At 38.6% G+C, this 17,871-nt stretch overlaps 1 long non-coding RNA gene and 1 pseudogene across 1 annotated transcript; both read left to right on the forward strand.

Moving 5' to 3' along the window:
- Window positions 1-10,099, forward strand: part of LOC109486555 — a 46,349-nt pseudogene extending 36,250 nt beyond the window's left edge.
- Window positions 10,100-15,595: 5,496 nt separating this feature from the next.
- LOC109488085 lies at window positions 15,596-17,482 on the forward strand. The gene is made up of 3 exons (XR_002141309.1): window positions 15,596-15,697; window positions 16,059-16,147; window positions 17,366-17,482. It is a non-coding gene; the product is annotated as an uncharacterized LOC109488085 (long non-coding RNA).
- The last annotated feature ends 389 nt before the right edge of the window (window positions 17,483-17,871 follow it).

Below are 17,871 nucleotides of genomic sequence, written 5' to 3' on the forward strand. Positions count from 1 at the left end.
CCCCCCCCCCCCCCCCGGCCCAAAAATATTTGGACGCACTCATGAGACGGGCTGGCGGGAACGCTGTCTCATATAGTGTTTGCAATTATAGTAAACTATGACAAATCAAACTTCACACATCTGTAGGCTTTATTGTTGTATTGGCTGTTTTTTCGTACGTTAAATTTCAGACACTCCAGTCCAGGTGAAACAATCAGTTATGTGTACATCGTGCCAAATGGCAATATCAAAGAAATGCAACATTTTTGATATGAAAAAAATTTTGTGGGCTGTAACGTTACTATATTTTCCTAAAAATTTTGCCATAACTGTCTTTTGTTTCCTATCCTGTTTCCTTCTGTTCTGTTGCGTATGTAGCACCCATCTCTCCCCACACCAGTCTTTAGTAAAGGTCACATCTACCCAGTGAGTAGTGCAGCTGATGTTTCAGCAAAAGCAAGATTTGGAATGATGTGTCTTAAAGTTATCAATTAGTCATCTGAGTCAACTCTTAACAACAAAGTTGCCTTGTTAATTATGGAATTTGTTCAACCCTTTTTAGTATGTGATAACAGTTGCATAAAAAGTTGTATCTGCATGTTTTTTTATACTAAGTCTAAAAGATATCATCCTTAACGATAACTGACGGTCAACAGTGCATCCTGTGTGTGTTGCATACTACAGTGTATTTCTGTTTTACCCCCATGTATCTGTGTAACTATGCAGACGCAACATTTGTATGCACAGTGAAATTTACATTCTGCATGGAGACATGCTATTAATTGTTCTTAAAGTCATGGATTGTTTTTTGCATTGTCTGCTGAGTCACATTTTTTAAATTGTATATTAGATTGGTTTTATGTTTTAGTTAATTGGTACACAATTTTGTGTGCTTTGTGTACGTGTATGTGTCTAATTTCTGACACACAGAATATGTGTGATCAGCTATCATTCTGGACCCGAAATCTAATGTTGTTTCCATGTTTTTGTAGAATCCTGGACTCCTGTACAGAGCTGATGAAAGCCATCAAACAGCTCATCATCAAGTCTAAGGACCTACAGAATGACATAGTGGCACAGGGCAGGGTAAGTCCACAACTCTGACTTCTGATCAATGTTCTAGCCAGCATCCATCTTTCCATCATTCCATGCAGATTTTTTTTACACGCTTAGGCCACACAAATTAATTTCTTGGTTAACGGATTTTTCTAGAAAAATGATAGAGCGGGCAGGCGAAAAATAAAAAAAATAAAAACAGACCTAGGCATCCTATTATGGCCCAAAATGGTACGATAGGAGCAATGAAGTCAACACACCAGGCTGGTTCAAAATTTAAACAATGAATTTTGAACTTTTAATGATACCACTGCATTGAAAGATGGAATAACTGCAGCAACAACTACGATGAAAAGGACTGTTTTCAACTGTTCAGGGCAAAATATGAGCATTTTGCAGTTGATTCTGAATATTTATTTCTATTTGCAAATCAGAAAAAAATTAACCAAGAAATTAGATTGGTGCATGTGGCCTCAATTTGTTGTCTTTTATGGACAAAATTCAGTGTATGAAGATATACGTCTTACAGATAGGAAATAGCAGCATACATGAGTACCTTGAAATTTTAACTGGCCTTCCATTTTTTAATCCAGATATTGAATGCATAATCATGATTAAGTGAAGCAAAATACCATAATTGCTTAAGTGAAGCAAAATACCATAATTGCATGTTGTAATGTTGAACTAGTGTGTACTACAAGAACTGGGGAGACTGGCCTACAATTATTGCCACACTAACTGACTAAGCAACTAATTTTACATTTTCCATAAATCTACAACCATCAGACAAGGTTGTGGGACAGCCTGGGACAGCTGTTTGAGGTACTGAGTGCACAGTACGGTAGTCACACTAGACAGCACAAAGTTGGCTGTGCACAGCTGTACAGAGGACAGCACTGTTCTGTAGTTTGTAGTCAAAAATGCTGGCAGAATGGACAGTAATAGGGGGTATTACATTGAGACACAATAAATGCATGATAGTTTTAACGTGCAGACTCAGTAACATGTAACACCGGTACCCAGCATGGCTTTTCAGCTATTAATGAATGCAATGCTTGCCACACTGGCTGCAGAAACAAATCCACCAACTGGTCTTTTCACCATGAATTCTACTTAAAATTAGAGCCCAGGAGTTTTACATGTACCTACATACACCCTACAGGGTATAGCTACAGCCCAGGAGTTTTACATGTAACCTACATTTTGTACATACACCCTACAGGGTACAGCTACAGCCCAGGAGTTTTACATGTAGCCTACATACACCCTACAGGGTACAGCTACAGCCCAGGCGTTTTACATGTTACCTACATACACCCTACAGGGTACAGCTACAGCCCAGGAGTTTTACATGTAACCTACGTACACCCTACAGGGTACAGCTACAGCCCAGGAGTTTTACATGTAGCCTACATACACCCTACAGGGTACAGCTACAGCCCAGGAGTTTTACATGTACCTTACATACACCCTACAGGGTACAGCTACAACCCAGGAGTTTTACATGTATACCTACATACACCCTACAGGGTACAGCTACAACCCAGGAGTTTTACATGTATACCTACATACACCCTACAGGGTACAGCTGCAGCCCAGGAGTTTTACATGTAACCTACATACACCCTACAGGGTACAGCCACAGCCCAGGAGTTTTACATGTTACCTACATACACCCTGCAGGGTACAGCTACAACCCAGGAGTTTTACATGTACATTGTAACCTACATACACCCTACAGGGTACAGCTACAACCCAGGAGTTTTACATGTAACCTACATACACCCTACAGGGTACAGGTACAGCCCAGGAGCTTTACATGTAACCTACATACACCCTACAGGGTACAGCTACAGCCCAGGAGTTTTACATGTAACCTTCATGTACATACACCCTACAGGGTACAGCTACAGCCCAGGAGTTTTACATGTACATTGTAACCTACATACACCCTACAGGGTACAGCTACAGCCCAGGAGTTTTACATGTAACCTACATACACCCTACAGGGTACAGCTACAGCCCAGGAGTTTTACATGTAACCTACATACACCCTACAGGGTACAGCTACAGCCCAGGAGTTTTACATGTAATCTACATACATTCTACAGGGTACAGCTACAGCCCAGGAGTTTTACATGTAACCTACATACACCCTACAGGGTACAGCTACAGCCCAGGAGTTTTACAACCGAAACCCTCGCTGGACAGAGGGACTGGTGTCTGCAGCCAAGACTGTCGGCTGGGGTGCAACTGTGCTCACGTCAGTATCAACTTTGTTTGCTCTTACACGTAGTCCTATAAGCTACAATGTATGAGATAAGTATGTTTTATGTATTTGTGTTTTTTTCACTCATTATAATTTAATATCTAATGCTGGACATACATGTACATTGCACATGTACAGTACTCTACTGCCAGAAAATACTAAACATGAAAATGATTTTCAAAAGTCATTATGCAGACCTTCTGCAAAACTGTGGCAGATATTGATCCTGGTCCTGTAAAATCCCTGTAATATTGGAAGAAAAACTTTAGCATGATTTTGGTTGTTAATGACCAGTTTTCATATTCTGGAAGTTGTTGTGATTCTGTCAAAAAAAATTGTATGCATAATGAAAGTGTCCATGTGCAAGTAATATGATTAATTAAATCCATTATGTGTACCAAAGATCCCTAATAATGTCACTTAGACCCAATTTACATGTACACGTGTGAGCAAAAACCGGAAGTACAAACACTGCATACACATGAGTGTAAAATTTTTTCTGGATGTAAATTGGCCTGCTTTTCCATAAGTCACCTCAAGGTTGGTGTAGAATCTAAATGACAAATTTTGTAAATTTTTGACATATGTCAAAAATGGACGGATTCACATTCAGGAAAAAAATTGATATACAAATACTGAAATAGGCACGTAAATCAGTTGTCTGTCAATGTGTCAATTATGCTTGTTGCCATGACTCCTCAGGGATGCAGCAGACAAGGTGATCCAGGGAACAGGCAAGTTTGAGGAGCTGGTCGTCTGTTCTCATGAGATAGCTGCAAGCTCTGCACAACTGGTGGCAGCATCCAAGGTAAGACTGTGTAAGCACATCGGCAGAACGTACTGCACCTGCGCGAAATCCGTAGTATACGTATTGAGCATACCACTTCAGCAAAACGTCCGATATAAGGTTGTATTCGCTCATATAAGATCAACACTTCGTCTGTAGTTTCCAAATGTTATGTCGGAAAAGATATCTTCTGCAACAGGCAAAATTCTGATGCAACGTTGACCAAAAATCCATCGAAAACAGTGAAAAATCGGGGTTCTGCTCAGGCGCAGTATGTTCTGCCGACGTGCTGACTGTGTATACACAGTACAGGTCCAAGACATTTCCTGTATCCATAGCACAGGGCCTTTTCACATCCTGTATCCATAGCACAGGGCTTTTTCACATCCTGTATTCAATTCACATCATTAATTGTAAAGTACTCAGGGCTCGAAAATTCAGTTTTGGCCAGTGCACCTAACCTAAAAAATTAGGTGCACAAAATAATTTTGGGTGCACCATATAAAACAAAACATAATTAGAGAACTTACTGTTTCTCTTCTGACTCTGAGCTTGAATCCAAAATGGAAGCTAACTTCAAAATCTTAAGCAAGTACTACAAGAAAGATCTTATTATTTGTCTGACACTTAGATGTCAAGAATATCCTGTATGCTATAATAATTTTGATATGTAAAAAAAATACCTACAAAAATATTTGGGTGCACCAGTGCACCCACCAAAAAAAATTAGGTGCTAAGAAAACTGGCAAAAATGAAGAGACATACATGTACATGTAGGTACATGACAAGTAAATGTCCATCATTCTGTTGTGATACTGATAATTGTCACTAACATCATAATCATGGTAAATGAGTTTTTTCCAGGGGTGGGATTTTGTGGTAGAGGTTGGAAAGAAAGTTCTCACAGTGTTTTAAGATTAAAACAGAATTACGTACACTATGTACATGTAGAGCAGAAAAATATGATTTCATGGTTGAGAGGCACCCCAAAAATAAATATTTCAAGATTTACAATTATATAATATTATCAAACGTGTATTTTGCAGGTCAAAGCTGAGAAGAACAGTGCCACACTAAAGGAGCTGCGGGCAGCTTCCAAGGGTGTGGCCAACGCCACGGCTAACGTTGTAGCAACCACCAAGTCTGGTCAGGCTCAGATTGAGGAGAGTGGTACGTAGCAATGAAAACTTATATTTTTTCTATATAATTTTTTTTTTGTTCTTTATTTCAACTTGAATAGCAAAGTTCTTTGATCATAACCATTTATTTTTCGCGAGCCGACGTTTTGATGACCATTCTGTCATCTTCATCAGGGCAATTCTGACTGGTTTGCTGTGCACTGACGCTAGATCATGTTACTTGGTGCATAGTGCACTAAAGGTGTTACATGGTTCACAGTGCACTTAGGCTAGTTTTTACTGTTAACAAATGCATTTCCAAACATAGTGCAATTGTGACATTGTTACATCATAGGGACATATGCGGTTCCAAATGTAAAGTGTTTCTATAAAGTTTGTTAACTAACTATACTGAGCTATCGCAGTCCCAAATAGAAATTATTAAAAGTCATGTCACATAGGTATTTTTTTTTCTATTCATTCGTTTACCAACCTGATGAAATTATTTACGGAATACCTTAATTTTTCATAGAAGTAAAACTGCATTTTTCCTGTCAGACACCATGGACTTCTCTGCCATGTCCCTGACGACCATCAAGCGGCTGGAGATGGACTCCCAGGTCCACGTGCTGGAGTTAGAGAGCTCGCTCACCAAGGAGAGACAGAAACTCTCCGACCTGCGCAAAAAACACTACCAGCTGGCTGGGGTGAGCGAGGGGTGGGACGAGGAGGTGAGGAACAAGGATTATCATGAAAGTTCATCTGTGCAATATCTCAATTAGTAGAGTGCTCGCTTTGGCCAAACCAATTTAATTTCTTGGTTAACGGATTTTTCTAGAAAAATAATGGAGTGGGCGGGCAAAAAAAAAAAAGCAGGTCTAGGCATCCTATTATGGCCCAAAATGGTACGATAGGAGCTATGAAGTCAACACACCAGGCTGGTTCAAAATTTAAACAATGAATTTTTAACTTTTAAATTAAATGATTACCACTGCATTGAATGATGGAATAACTGTAACAGCTAGGATGAAAAGGACTGTTTTCAACTGTTCAGGGCAAAATATGAGCATTTTGCAGTCGATTCTGAATTTTTATTTTTATTTGCAAATCAGGAAAAAATGAAGCGGGCGAATCCGTTAACCAAGAAATTAAATTGGTGTGGCCTTTGTAACCGTTAGGTCATGAGTTCAAACCCCGGCCAGGTCATACCAAAGACTTTAAAAATGGTGCACACTTCTTTCTCTGCTTAGCACTCAGCACATATGAGAAAGAGTGTGGGAAGGTCAAACACACAGCACTACCAGCGGACAAGCCCCCTGCTGTAGTGCCTTGCACAACTGTGTGTCGCCCAAGGGCTACAGAAATGGAGATGGGCACCACCCATATGCTCTGCATAGAGTGGAATGGGACCTTTTTTTTCATCTGTGTTGGTAGTTACATTGTTTAAAGTTAAAACTTTTGGTCCAACACAAAAAATTCTCTCACCTAGAGCTTTCGACCAGTCACTCTGGTCTTCCTCTGAGTCAGTAGACTGACCCAGTGAAGCTTGTCACGTGGCTTCTTTGAAGTGTGACGTCAACACTGGGTCAAAGGTATCTGGTAGATGATGTCGGCCCCCATCGCTGTTAAGTGACGTCACACCTCAAAGAAGCCATGTGACAAGCTTCACTGGGTCAGTCTACTGAGGAAGACTGGTCGAAAGCTCTAGGTGAGAGGACTTTTTGTGTTGGACCAAAAGTTTTCACTTTAAACATAGAGAGGGAATAATTAGTAAAAGAGAGAAGAAAACCATCCAATGCAATTTCAAGGCGGCAAAACAAAAATATTCAGAATCTGGATGAGGAAATCTGTCAGATATTGACATTTAGTGTCATTTTTTAGCAAAAGCATGTCATCATTTCTTTTAAATTTTCATGCTTGAAGCATTAAATTACAAAATTTAATGTAGCCACACAGACATGATTAGTATCATAGCACATGTATTAGGATATGATTGATTCAACTTATGTACAGTACATTAAAAGAGTGACAAATGAAAATTGAAAATTTGAAAATCCAGTTTTGCTGCCCTGAAAATGCATGGGGTTTCTTTAATTTCGAATCAAAGGGATATTTTCTTCAGGTTCAGATTATACTAAATGGAATCCTGTATAATGGTGTTTCTACTCTATTCTCCTATTGTTCTGCTATTGCCTGTACTGTACTGTGCTCTGTGAAGTTCTGCTAAGCATGCTTGAAATGTGTTTTATGCTTTAGCTGTAGTTTAGAGCTTGCAGCCTACGCTGTTTTTCTCTTGACTAGCTCCAAATATTGTACCTTATAAGCCCCTGTCACACATACCCAAATACAAAATGTATGGCCTCCCAAACACTACTGAACTCACCCAACCAATAATGGTTAGGAGTAGGTCAGGAGCAAGGTCTGCTGTTACAGGTTGGTTGCTGTTTTGTACCGTAGGTTGAAAAAAAGAACATTGAAAAACGATACCCAGTGTCGTAGAATGCCAAAATCAAACAAAAATACAAAAATGTAAAGAAATGAATTTGAAGACTAGATTATTCGCTGAACCATACTCTGTGTTATTTGTCCAACCTTCAAAACCACATAGATTTCATAATGAAAGCAGCTTTTTTTTTGTCAAACTTTTTTTTATTTGCACGCCCACGTCAGTTTTGGAGTTCCCAGAAGACGTCATCCATATAATCAAATCAACATGGCCTTAGTTGGTGGTTGGGGAAAAACTCTAAATGTGTGACAGGGGCTTTAGCAGTACAGCTGTTATTGCACTATTATTATAATAACCATTATGATTAATATGCTTTTGATTTGTTGTTTGCTGATATCACATCTCTGCTATTATCACCTGTAAGATGACAGTTGCATTCTCCTCTTTCCTTGTCTCTGTGTTTGTTGGAAACAAAACCAGGACATTCTGAATTGTGATGTCAAGAGACAGGACACACGTCAGGTACTCATGACTTCTGCTTACCTTGTGGTGAGACCAAGACCTGATTTACACACGGGCAAAAACCCAACCGTCTAAAAACTCCGTACAGACACATACAACAACTGCTTACGTCAAATTTTTTCCTACATGTAAATTGGCCTGCTTTAGCACGTTGGCAGAACGTACTGTACCTGCGCGAAACCCGTAATGTATTGTACATAGCATTTCGGCAAAATGTCTCATATAAGGTTGTATTCGCTCATATAAGGTTAGCATTTCGACAGTAGTTTCCAAATGTTGTGACGGAAAGACTATCCTCTGCAACAGGCAAAATTCTGACGCAACGTTGACCAAAAACCCAACAAAAAACGCGAAAATATGGGGTTCTGCGCAGGCGCAGTACGTTCAGCCGACGTGCTGCCTGCTTTGATGTACATGTACATCTAGAATGTACGTTCAGATACTATGCCAGCTCTTGACTCAGAGGCAAAATGCGATCTGAATCATGTATACAATGTATATTCTTGATGCACGTATGCACGTACATGTACAATTATGTAAAAGCAAGCTGATGTACACAGAAAAAGTTTTATGTAATACTATTACTGTACAGTTATCGTACACTCTTATGCAAACACAGTTTTCTTACTTCAGGTTTTTGCCCGCATGTGTAAATCGGAGTCAAATATCTACACGTATGCCCTGCTATTCCCATACTTTACCCTACTGTTGCCACAATTTGCTGTATCCTTATATTCCTCATGCCATGTTCTTCTATTCCCTCTGCTACAAATGTACATTGTGTCTAACACTACATATTGTGTACCTGGCAATCGTCATTGTTGTACAACCCATTGTTTAACCCATTGTTTAACCCATTTTTTCTCATTAGTATATCCTGGTTTGAACAAAAATGTACATGGTGTATGTCTCCTCCATAACAATGTCATGCATTTCCTTGGATGGGAGTTTGGTTTTATCATGCATTCAATCTCCTTCTTCAAAGATAAGATAATTTTATTATTTATTATTATATAATATTTAATTTTTTGCATTAAAAAGAGTTTGTTACAGACTGAAACAGAAGTCAGGAGGGGGGCTGCACAGCCACTATTGAAGAGAAAGAAAACATGCAAAATTCCTATAACATCTAACAATCTAAATCTAGCTATAGTGTCAAGGTGGTATTGTTAGAAATAAGCATTGACCTCATATATCATAGACAAAATAAGTACTAGCTGATAGAATGAAAATATTGATTTTTTTAAATCAAATTCTATCCTTAACGCAAAATTCCACTAATCCAGGCCACTGTTATTTTGGCAATGGTTTGTGGGCATAATCACTTTCTTTATAATTGTAAAATTAAAATTGCTTTTAAGATATTTTTTTAAAATTCTGCCATGAATGTTATCTACATAACTCAGGAATCTGTATTACATGTCTGTGGGAAGCATAATTACGTCTTGTGTTTTTGAGGTGTTGAAAGAACAGCTTTCTTGTACTTGGTCTAGATCAGCATTTTCAGTGAGTTTTGATGTGTACGATCATTGTACATTGTATATACTGATTGGTGTTATTCTGTATAACTCCAGGAGGATGCTGACTAGAGGTACCAGTCCATGTTGTTGCTCTGCTGCCCAAGCCTGCTGGTCTGAGGTCCAGCCTCCGGAGAAAAAACGGAACAGAACATTGTGTATGATAGTCATTTACATCAGTTCTACAATGTACCTACATGTACAGTAGATCCCAGCAAGTCTCAGCTTTCTCCACTTAGACTCATCCGTACCCAGAAAGCTCTACCTAGACTGAAGGCTGACATCTGTCCATGGTTTGTCTGTACAATGCATCAACCCAGCACGTCAGCAGAATATCTTTATGAAGCAAGTTTAAACTGTAATTTCCAACGCAACAAATTGGACTCACCCAAATTTTTGACTGTACAACTCCAGTCTTTGTCAAGGAAAGAACAATCCACCGCTTCCGTGACGTCACGCAGATAACACACGTGACTCTGCGAGCAGTGGATCATAGGTTGAAGAAAGTCTGTGGCGCCCCCCGTCTCTGATGATTTCTACCAAAACAGATGAACTTTCAAGATAAGCAGAATATCTTGTTTAAGGTCGTATTCATGTATTCAAAGGACGGCATCCCGTCTACAGTTTTGTTAGAAAGGATATTGTCTGCAACGGGAAAAATTCTGAGACAACGTTGACCAAACATCCAACAAAAACTGTGCAGACACAGTTACCGTACATTCTGCCAAAGAACATGACTGTTTAGTTGTACATGTGTAATTGTGCAAACCCAAAGCTCTGTCCAAGCTTTGTGGAAACCCCTTGAGAGCCTAACCCAAAATAAGTTCTGTGAATCAGGTTATGAAAAATTGCCTGGTATTACAAAAATTAGGCTGTTCTACCACAACAAAATAATATAATTCATAAAGCTACTTGTAAGTCTTACATGTAAAATCAGCTGCCTGAAACTGAAGTTACTCCAAATTCGCTTCCGGTAGCAACAGATCATGTACAGTGAGCAAACGATAGTCCCAGCTACACGTACATTAACAGTGCAGAATGTATGGATTGTCAGTAGTATACGGTGTAAGATACAACTCATTTACTTCAGGAGAATTGTTCTTTGGGAGGAATTTGTGAAGCAATTGGACTTACCCAAATTTCTGAGTGTACAACTCCAAAGTTTCTCCAAATTCGCTTCCGGTACGAACAGAACATGTACAGTGAGCAAACAATAGTCCCAGCTATGCGTACAGTGCAGAATATCATAATGGTGTACCAGAAAGTTGACATAGAATGTACCAGACTGAGTGTGTGTATGTATATGACAGGGCAGTCTAGGCAGAATCTATAGGATTATTCAAAGTACATTCAAAGTACATTTGTATTGAATATGGGGCCAAGGTAAAGCAGGGGTGCAGGTTATTGTAGATAGAACTGCTTTATAGTAGGTGGCCGAGAGCCTCTTTTCTCAACTTCCAGCTCAAGTGTACAAAAACTCTGCATATTGAAAAAATGACCAGCAAGCAGTCCAGTAATGTTTAGTATCTATGTACATGTATCAAGTACTGCCACAGTAGCCAGCATCTGGGAAATCAGGAAGTTTCAGTATCAAATAGAGTTAAGGGCATCCAAAGTGATTTCAGGGTGGTAAAACTGGAAGGATTTTCTAGACCATTATTTTTTAATGTATTACTAAGTTGAATCAACCCATACTATAGTAATACTGAATATCTGTGAGGCAAAAAAATGTGATGTTGCTGACAAAAAAACAGTTTTGTATCGTAGGCTGGTTCCAGCTATATATATTTATTGGTGGTACCAAAAAATAAAGGTAGCTTGTTCTGTGGCTATTTCAAATGCTTCAAATTTTGACCAAAAGTCTGCTATCAAAATGTCTGTACCAGATTTCCTCATCTAGAATATTTTTCCAGAATGTTCTGCCACCCGGAAATTACACTGGATGCCTTTACAAACAGCCTGTGCATTGTACATTGATAACTTCCCAGGAGACTCTACTGTAAGAGATGTATGACATTGTGTGCAGTAGGTCTGCAAATACATGTATACTGCAGCTGTAATTGTAGCATGTTTGAAGATTGGTGTGACCGCTACAGGGCAATGGTGAGATATAAATTGCTACTATTTAGGTGAGCTACTATATATTAGTTAGTCATAGATTTTAAAGGAAAAATACATACATGTACAAATGTATGTATGGTCAGGGAATTTGTCGGGAAGTAAGAAATGGTTGTATAGCAATGATATGATACTGTTAAGAGAGCACGTAGGCTAGAATACTGTACTCTACATTATTGTATGCTGATGATTGTATGCAATACATGTGTTAATGTAGGGGTGTGCTTCCATTGTTTTTCTCTTCAAAACGTAGAAAAAAGTGAACAATACAGCTACATATACAGCTCAACTTACTTTACCCAAATCCTGTTTTATCAAATATTCAACCCTTTCAACCAGCAAAAGTTCAAAATACCGCACTCTTGGTATGCAAGTCTTGGTTTGTCTGTGAGTATATTTTAGAGATGCTAAATTGCCCAGTGCAAAAGTCACAGTCTCTTCTGAACTGTGTCCTGTTTCGGCCAGCACAACAGATGGACTGGCTTATGTCTTACACAATGTACCTTCTAAACTAAGGCCACACCAATTTAATTTGTTGGTTCTCGGATTCGCCTCTTCATTTTTTTTTTATTCGCAAAAAAGAAAAAATGATTCTGGTCCTGAATCAACTAAAAAATGCTCATATTTTCCCCTAAACAGTTGAGGAAAGTCCTTTTCTTCCTAGTTGTTAGTCTTTCCATCTATCAATGCAGTGGTGTGATTAGAAGTTCAAAATTCATTCTTTAAATAATAACCCAGCCTTTTGCGTTGACTTCATGGCTCCTTTCGTAGCATTTAGGGCTATAATAGGATGCTTGGACCTGTTTTTATTTTATTTTTTTGCCCTGTCCCTTTACATGTATATTTTCTCTAAAACCAACAAATTGAATTGGTGTGGCCTAAACAGCCAGTGTTGACAACAGCCTGAAATATCTTTAGGCAACCTATCTTCTGGCTTAGGCTGCCTAGTGGGCAAGCTGAGAAAAAAAATTACAGTATTTAGAACCATGCCAGCTTGGAAAATTTCCAGTGTCAAGATTGAATGTGTAATATCTAGTTGTATGCCTATGTGTATGATCTGAGTTTGTTTTCATACTAGTGAAAAAAATGTGTAATATTATTCCTTCACTTCATTATTTCCAAACTTGTGATCTATTATTATTTATTTTCCAATTTCTGGACATATATACATTGTAATATTCTTCTTAGTTAGATTTTTCTATGACTGTTTATTTTGAACACTATACTTTGTTTCATATATTTGGGACATGAAAGACTTGGTTGCAGTTTGTACTACAAACAACACTGTAACATGTCTGTGTGTATGAATTAGTGTCTGGCGTCATTCTTTATGTTAAAGGTGGGTTAGGCCACAGCAATTAAATTTTATGGATGACATCCTCCACAGACTCCAAATCTAATGCGAGCGGGTAAAAAAAAAGACGGGTCGAAAAAACAAGGTTCCTACATTTTAAAATTTTGACTCGATCATTTTACAAATGGTTTTTTATTCAGTGGGAACATCACATATACACAGCCAACATCACGTGTCACTTTGAAGAAGTGACGTGGTTCACAGACATCTTTGCCCATTTTCGGCATGGTGACCACTGTCAGAAGCCAACAATTTTTTTTTTTCAAAATCAGGCAAAAATTAATGCGCACGCTGATGTCATCCATGAAAATTGCTGTGGCCTTATTCAGACGTTAAAACCAAAGTCATTAGTTTTGTCATGTTCTTTTATATCCTATTTGAATCTGTCACATTACACCACACAGCAGTATTCTACTCAGTTTTGCCGTCTTGATATATTCAGCATTCTGGGGCTGGGCAGTTTTTGGTCTACAAAACTAAGGGCTTGCTTTCACATTAATTAAGTGCTAGATACAAATACAGGCTTAGAGTGCAGAATGAACCAGTCATAATAACCCTGACAACAAACGGTCATCAAAATGTTAAACAGACAAGTAGTGGTTGTGAACAAAGAACTTTGCTATACAATTATTCACCAACCAGTCCTGATGAAATTATTCGCAGATCCATTGACAATTTAACATCAATTTAAATGGAGAATTCAACACTATGATAAACATATTTTATCACCCACGCTACTCAGACTGTAAAAAAAAAAGATGACCAACTTCCCCTGACAAGAGACAGTCATTTATTGTAGGGAAACAGTATAGAAGGGACGCATGATCAGACCAGCTGTATTTTTTTTTTTTGTTCACTGAACAATTCTCTACAAGGAGTTTGTTTCTTCATGGTGGGTGGAGGATGTTACAATCTACAGGAAGCTATGTTTTTTGTTAAAAATTAGATCATTTTAAGATTTTAGTTCTTCTACACACACTACTTGTTTTTGCTATACGATCTTTCATAAATCGTGGCACATTACCTTGTTGGTGGTTAGTATGAAAACATTGTGGTACAAATACGTGTATACCATTAACAACTGTTATCTACTCATATGCGTGATTGGATTACAGGGAAATGTATCTACAATGCGTTCCCAAACGTGCAATCTGAACCAGTCAGAATTGCCCTGAGGAAGGTGACGGACGGTCACCGAAACGTCGGCTGAAAAAAAGACTTGGTTGTTGTGTAAGAAAAAACAGCCTCTTTACTCAGTGTCTTACCAACCTGATGAAACTATTCACGGAATAATACTGTAATATAAGCAGATTTTTAAAACATTGTGAAACTGAAAGGCTTTTTGTCTAGATAGATACATGTATGTGGCCCATGCACTTTTGATGTAATGAGATATGTTGCCTTTTGCAAAAACATGACCACGTCAATGTCCCACCCGTAAAAATGTAGATAGAACCTTCCACAGCTCTACATGTAAGTGTTGTAGTACTATTCCTTATATTCCCATTCAGTTTGCTAATAACTTTGAGTAATAAATACATGATATGCACATTTTACAATTCAATCACTTTGTATACATGAATGTGTAGCTGTAACAGTAAGTATTGACTGATGGAGGCAAGTCATGATAAGTAATGTTAGACAACGAAGAAAATCCCACCCCTATTTTGAATAGCACACCCCTGCTTTAGTATTAATGTCTTCTGGCGTTGGACTAGTCTATTATGTAGTTAGGGGTGTAATGTTGCTCTTGCCCTCTCCACATGTCTGTGGCCCAGGAGTGCCCACAGAAGGTACTCGCTTGTTCCTTGCATAGTTGTCACCAATCACATGCTGTGAAACATCCTTGCATGGCTGTCAATGACAGGTTGTGACCAATCAGAGGCTTTGTAACATCCTTGCATGGTTGTCAATGACCTCAAATTGTGACCAATCAAATGATTTGAAATATTTGAATGATGTTTGGAATTTGCATCAGTTTTCCTTCATTTTCCTCAAAAAAAATTGGGCTATTCTGTGAATTATACAAAGAAGTCCCAAGATGATAAATATATGCCATAAATTGCAAGAAAATATTGGAAAACAATCCTAGAATTCCTTCTTTCTTCACTGTAATAATTCTTTGCCATTTAATAATAATATATATTTAGCAGTGAAACTGCTGCTCTGAAAATTTTGAGTCCTTCAAACAAAGTCAAGGAAAATATGCACTTCGAACAAAATTATAATTATCAAAAAATATATACACACAATTGTTCTGCATCTTTGGTCATGATTTTTTCCACACATTCGCATCATTTTGTAGGTGCCCAAAGGATGTCATTTAATACATGTGCATCAGCATGGTCTAAGGATAATGGTTCTATAACATTATTTTTCACTTTTTGTATGTAGTTGTGTAAGATTGAATTCTGCTCTTCCCCAGGACAACAAGCTGCTAGTCGCACAGCTAGAGAAAGGGGGCGCTTCTGCACAGGTGCAGCAGAGGCAGAAATCAGACGAACTGGAGAAACAGATGAAGGAAGCAGAAAGTATGCCTTCAGTCTTCATTTCAACAACTTTAAGTTTTTTTCTTACTTACATTTTAGTTTTATTCGACAATGTAAGAATAAAATGTGGATTTTCATTCTCTGTATTGACTGTCACAACTTATGTGAGGTGTAAAAAACTAATGGCAATGATTAACGTTTCGGAACTGTTTTAGTATGATCCATACTTCTTAAGTTCTGACTGGTGCAGGTATGCAAAAAAAGGAACGATTTCAAGTCCTAACACACCATACACAAGTAATTTTCCAACTATGATATGTACATTGTCAAATGTTCTTGATTTTCATGGCATTTTACTTCATTTATTTCTACTTTAAAGGATAAACTTTGTTCTTCCTTCCAGAACGTGCCAACAAAAGTGAAGAGAAGTTTACCAAAATGAAGGATGTGTACACCAAACTGAGGGAAGAACACATTGTCCTTCTTAGAAAGGTAAGAGTAATTCAACAAGCCTCTTTTGTGATCATTTTACTTCTCTGAGAATCCCTGTACATGTAGTTTCAAGTGTTATTGTACTGTGACTGTACTTTATGATTTGTTTAAAATGGGATTCCACCCCAGGCACGTTAAAGAACCCACCACACCTTTCGAAAAAGAGTAGGGGCATGCCCCGGTGTGCGATGGTACAAACACTACTGTATGGAGTTGGTGATTCACTTCAAATCACCCGAATGGAGGCCTGGCGAACCTCTGTTCCGTATCAGCCACATGGTGATTACATCACCACACATGGTGATTACATCATCACCCGGATGGAGGCGTGGCGAACCTCTGTCTTGTATTAAGCTAACGAAAGGGTATGCCACCTCGTAAGGGGCGGTATAACTCCGACCAATACGGTCGACTGATGATGATGATGAAAATGGATTCAAAGCATTCAGAAAGCCAGGTCAAAGCTTTAAAGGAACTGTGGAATTCGAATATGGCCTTCCAAACACTGTCAAACTCCCCCCAACCATACTCCCATAGCTTAAAAGATTACGTTGGGAATAAGGTCAGTTGTGGTTGTCTGGTGAGGTCAGCTTGAACTGTTTAGCTGTGCCAACCAAACGTTTCAAAATGTTAAAAATATTCGGAAGTGGGACGGGAGATTTGACTGGATCTCGAGAGTAGACCAGCAGTGTTCTAAAATTTGATTTGTATTGAAAGATAGGCAGGGCCTAAATCTGGTCAGCTTGCTTCTAAACTTTAGCCAATCTTGGTTGATTGGTTAACGTTGGTCAGGGGAATGTTCCGAATGTGTGACAAGGGCCTAACAAGAAAGTTCATCTGTGTTGGTAGTTGTGTCATGTTTTACTGTGACACGTCGATGAAGGTTAGACATCCAGGTAATACGATACGCCAAAAAACAGTTACTCAAGCAACTGGATATGATTTTGAAAACGTCAGACGTTTCAGCTAGTATCCACTAGCTTTCGTCAGTGACTGAGAGACCAGAGGGGAAAGCAGGTTTATAAGCACAACCTATTGATTGATATGCAAATAAATTGAAGACAAATTTTTGGAAGTCGAAAAAGTGTGACAGTCTTTTGAAGAATATCAGAGTTACTTAGGTTGAAAGCTCTAGGTGAGAACAATCCCTAGTGTTGGAACCAAAGTTTTAACTTTAAACATGGTCTTGACTTACTGTTCTTCTGTGTCCTGTTTTAGAGTGCAGAAGTGGAGAGGCAGCTCACCAACACCTACAAGTCAAAGGACGAGACAGAAGCAGCCAAGAAAACAGCCGAGGACTTCGCACACAGGTTACAGGCTTCTATGGATGAAAAGGTATCATATTTAAACCCTTTACTAGGCTTTACAGTAGGTGGACAGTGATTGTGGTATCAGACTGGGCTCAAAATTCATTGACCCTTGTCCTGCGGAGCACAACAATTGTTGTTTTGCACATACAGTACCATCTATATAGCACTTTGTATATTAGGTATGATTTGGGGGTATTTCTCGTGCAACACATTACACAACAGTGAATCACAATGAATGCAGAAGTAACTATGCCACCGCAGGGCAAAAAAAGTTGCGGGTCTATGACCTAATTAAGACATGAAATTATTGAAAAATATTGTGTAAAAAAAGCCAGCAGGACAAGGGTTTAACTGTTACAGTGTTTCAATGTACAAGACATATAGCGGCCACAAGTAATAATGAAGTATCTGGCT

This window comes from Branchiostoma belcheri, unplaced genomic scaffold, assembly GCF_001625305.1.
Source record: "Branchiostoma belcheri isolate BF01 breed outbred unplaced genomic scaffold, Haploidv18h27 scaffold1, whole genome shotgun sequence".
NCBI lineage: Eukaryota > Metazoa > Chordata > Leptocardii > Amphioxiformes > Branchiostomatidae > Branchiostoma > Branchiostoma belcheri.